The following is a 5,089-nucleotide window of genomic DNA, read 5'->3' as shown; positions in this document are numbered from 1 at the left end:
GGAGCGGGAGATATAGTACCTGATAAGAAGGATTGTGGTTACGTCTATGTTTATTACGCGGTAATAAATGTTTACTATGTTTTTGGATTCAGATATAAATGATGGTTTAATTTTATTTTATTACCGATTTATTCTTAATACGCTAAAATGCTTTGTTAGACAAAGGATTAGGTTATTTACTATTTACATTTGGATAATAGCTCTGTTAAACAATAACAACTGCTGGAAAAACATACCAAATAAATCTATTGACCAAATTTTGTATTCACGAGTGTGCAAACTAACCTTTTATTTCTTAAAAAAACTAAAATTTTCTTCTTATTCACTTTCCTTCAGAACATGCATAACAAAGTCAATTACATTCTTCCTTTTATAATTTCGCACTCGTCTGCAATTACTGCAATATTAAATGATGTTAAACAACGAATCCTGTTTAGTGTTAAAAAGGATACTGCGCTACCAATTTAAAGTGACAGTCAATTAGTATCACGATCAAGAATACTAATTTAGTTACTTAAAGAGTTGACGACACGTTGCAGGGAAAATTAACCGGAGCATCTGCGAGATACGTTAATTGAATGTGTGAGTGTGTGTGCGTGTGAGTGCATTCGAATTTCGAACATCTTCGTTTTGTCTCCATTTTGCGTGGCGTGTACCCTGTATTATTATTTTTTGAAGTGAAAACTCAACTCTTTAGCGGCTTTGGGTATATTTTTTTAGCCCTTATATTCCATGCGTAAGACGGATACCATTCCAAAATATCAAACATGCTGAACGTTAATAATCAAGTTTTCACTTCTGCCGGCACTCCCGGAGTGCAACTCGTCTTTTTTTTTATTTTGCCTGTGGGCTATGGACCTTAGATTTTTTTTATAGTTCAATATTTGGCATTGGCAAAAGACATGTTATTAAAAAAAATGGTTGTCTGTAAAGTCGGTTTACTGACGATAGTTGAACGTGACAACGTCCGATTGTGTTTCTTTGTCGCTCGTTGCGCGCTCTCGCTTGCACTTCAAGCCTTACATGGAACGCCTCAGAGCGAGGTAACGCCGCATGAGTCATGTTTTTTCGTGGGTGCAACCGGCTCTATCGAATTATAAGACGTTGTCACGTCAAAAAAAAGACGGGTTGCACTCCGGGAGTGCCGGCAGAAGTGAAAACGCGCGTAGTAGAGAGGGGATAGCTGTCTACTCTCCATCCGTCTTACGCTTTTTCGATCAGGTCACGTGTCCTGACGCGAGTTTAAGATTTTATACCCATTACAGAAAAAGTGCTCAAAGCCGCTAAAGAAGTTTTCACTTCAAAAACACGGGATATTAAAGAAAATTTAAACTATCGCGTATTTGGGTTGTTTTTTCGACTACTCTTATATGAGTTTTGTAAATAGTAGTAGGTACTAGAATTTTGTGTACATATCTTTTATTTTATATTATAGAAAACAATTTCCTTTAAACTTGTATTTCTTGTTTTTCCATTCAATTTGTATTTACCTAATTTTTGTGTCCACGGATAGTTTAGAAATTAGAGTTTACAACGGAAGTGCTTTCAAATCCGGTGATGCTTCTAAAAGTCGGGTCAAATAGAATAGAGTTTCAAAACTGTAGAGTCAAAATTGAGAAAGCTTTACAGCTTTATATTGACTTTACAGTTTAAAACCGTCTGTGTTAATCTAAGATTAAATTATAATGTAAACATTGCTCTGATATAGTCTTGCGAAACGTATGTACAAAAATGAGTAATAGGTATTTGAGCAAGAAGAATACTATTGTTTTGCTTAATTAGAGCGTCTATAAACTCTTATAAAGCTTTAATCAAAGAAATATCGATGTGTGCACATTTGTATGAGTAATCGTTTAAATGTGAATGTAGGTGGAGATGAACGTTTGAGCTAATTACTATATCATTGTTACTGAGCCGTATTGTGTTGTGCAAAAGAAATGAAGATAAATGTTTGTCTCGTGTGGTTGTCAATACATGTTATTCGTTATTAGGTTATTCTTGCTTAATAAATATCTAGAATTTATGAGATTTTTATTATATTTATCGTTGAATTAAATACAGGATACTAGTTGAAATAACGCCCGCATTGTATTTAATATGAAGAATATTAAATGACTTTAATTTGGGAAGGTTAAAATAATTAATTTTAATTATAAGATGAAACCATCCGTGCATCCGTTGGAGATAAAAAATGGTGACGGGCTATTGAAATAGTATTCCATTTTCAAACTGTTTTACCTTAAGAATACAAAAAAACTTTTTTAAATTCGAAAGAGTATTTAACAAAATGGAACTCCTTGCAGAAAAAAAAGATAATTACCGCCAAAGCACATACCAAAGTAAGAGCGAGATTTTAGAACGTTGATATTTTAAAACACAATAGTGCCACAAAACAATCCCATCTCGACTTTGTTTAACAAGATACTCCGGTGACATACATTTCGTGTTTCTTTTGTACAAGTCGCTCGCTTCGTATTGTGAGCGGATTGCGAGATGCTGGAGTAATTGAAGACCTGATTTTACTTAGACGTTACGTGTTCAAGGTCGCTGTTACAGCTTGAAGGTGTTAAGAAGTAGATCATGCTACCTTAAAGACTGAAGGAATATTTTTTGAAGTGAAAACTTCTTTAGCGGCGTTGAGCACTTTTTCTGTAATGGGTATAAAATCTTAAACTCGCGTCAGGACACGTGACCAGGATCGAAAAAGCGTAAGACGGATGGATATCAAACATGCTCAACGTTAATAATCAAGTTTTCACTTCTGCCGGCACTCCCAGAGTGCAACCCGTCTTTTTTATTTATTTAGATGAGATCTTCATAAGGTGTATGTAGGCATGTGAGTATTTTAAATCGTATAACTTGAAAATACTAAAATACCAATTTAATTATCATTTTGTTATATATTATGTATTCTTCAAATTTGTTACGACTGGAAGATTCATATGAAAAGAAAAATAAGTGGGTTATGAGAGATGATAGATACCTATATTATGTATTCTTAAAATTTGTCACCATAGGTGGAGATCTACATATTATATGAAAGGAAAACTAAGTAGGTTATGAGAAATGATAGAAAATTCCGTAAAACTTTACTACTTGCTTCTTCTTGACCAAGCACAGGACTTCTATTGGGTCAGCTAATATAAAATAAATTCTCCATTAAATATCGTATACAATTTGAAAGATTACAATTTTATGATCGAATAAAAATAATAGATACCATTCTGTAGACAATGGTTGACCTCTAGAGAAATAATCTGCAATCGCTTACAAACTATAGTTTATTACTTTAGTTTTAACTGCATCTTTTTACGATCGAAATAAATATTGTAGATAGTCACTTGAGTAAAAAATTAGGTTTTAAAGTTTTCTTTAGAGAGCCTATACCTACCTACGACAGTCGGCAACAGCCTCACAAAGGTAACTTTGTGAGTGCTCATGGGCGGTGGTGATTACCTCATTAGGTGACCCACCTGCTCCGTTGCCCGCTCTAATATATATAAAAAAAAAAAAAAAAAAAACTAGATTGCGTAACCTCTGACAGTGTGGTATGACAATAATAGTTTTTAAAACATGAATAAAGCAAAAAATTAAATTCTTTAGTGTATAATTGAAATAATCCTCATTGTTTTAGTAAAAGTTACGTCAGACCTTTTTAAAGAGTATATTAATAATCTGACCTTATGCAAGGTTCATAACACATAAGAAAACATGAATTACTAAAGCGAGAAATTGATCTGTGTGGGCGTCCTATATTTTTTTATTTGGGTTTCCACTGAAGTTTATACCCCAGTGCTCAGAAGTACGTAGGTGTTGGTTTTTAATCTGTATTCATCATTCACAATCTTTTCAAATTAACTGGGCTGATTTCTTATAAAAACACGTGATCATCAACAGTAAATAACGCGCAATTGTTCTCGAGAGGTCTTAGAAAACCCTTCAAACTTCAATATAGATTTTGTCACATCTGCTAAGTAATCGTCTTAGTTTAGAAATTAGCTAGTTGAAGAGGCCGTGGGTCGCATCTGCCGCTGAATTGATATCCGTTCAATGGAACAGAGTGGATTAGGTTGGGTCGGATTATAGTAAAATGCTCGAAGAATATTCTAGAACCGTGGGCGTTGGGCTCAGGAATGAAGATGAATGGTTGAATTACTTGGATATTTTATTGGTAAATTAGAGACTGGATGTTCTGTTGCTTACATTTGAAATTGATGTCTGGTAGTAAATTTGAGTCTGCTTAATATTTAAACTATTGATACTAACATAGTTATTATGAATACAGGTATCTAACTTAAGTATCTTTTGGGATATTGAAAAGAATAACTTCGAAAAATGAAGATAGGAAGAAATGGGTCAAGGTAAATTGAACTTACATTGTAGTTATACACAGAAAAGAAATTATTTCAAAATCAATCGTTATTACGAACAACTAATGGAATCTATAGGTATTACGACCACACAAATTGCCTATTCAAAGAACGCTGTTCAATGTTAATGCATAGCGTATATTTGCAAGTGACAATTTGTATCAAATATTAACATGTAAGTAATTGTAAAATAGCAATTTCAATACAAGTATTCCCGCTATTGGCTGTTAGCCAGCCGCCATGTCACGGAGCCGTTTATCTGTACTAATGGTTTGAAACACAGTTATGACACTTCATTTACAATATTACCAACATGACGCGACTTAATGTATGTTTTTACGGAATCGAGTAATTTATATGCAACGAAAATCTGCGGCGATTTATTTACTTAACAATAAATTAAGGCAATCCAGCCGAACTGAATATCGAATACTGTTTAAATCTGTCGCTTATCGTAATGAATATACCTTTAATAATTATAATTATAATTGGCCTGTTTAACAATTTATTGCGGATAATATTAACGTGTTATTTTGTTGAGTTATGTGTAATTATGCTTTATCTTTTGATAAAATTTAAGCGGATACCTTTCCAGTATGCAGCACGAATTGTTAAGCAAGATAATAAAGTTTTAATTTATTATGAAAACAAAACCTTTTATAAAATCTCGCTGTACATAGAAGTAGTATTTATTACATCTCATTATAATTTTAATATAA

Source organism: Colias eurytheme, chromosome 14, assembly GCF_061535395.1.
Source record: "Colias eurytheme isolate Ceu_HAF_F1 chromosome 14, ilColEury1 Martin Lab GWU primary, whole genome shotgun sequence".
Taxonomy (NCBI): domain Eukaryota; kingdom Metazoa; phylum Arthropoda; class Insecta; order Lepidoptera; family Pieridae; genus Colias; species Colias eurytheme.
The sequence above is the reverse complement of the archived record's forward strand: the minus strand, read 5'-3'. Positions refer to the sequence as shown.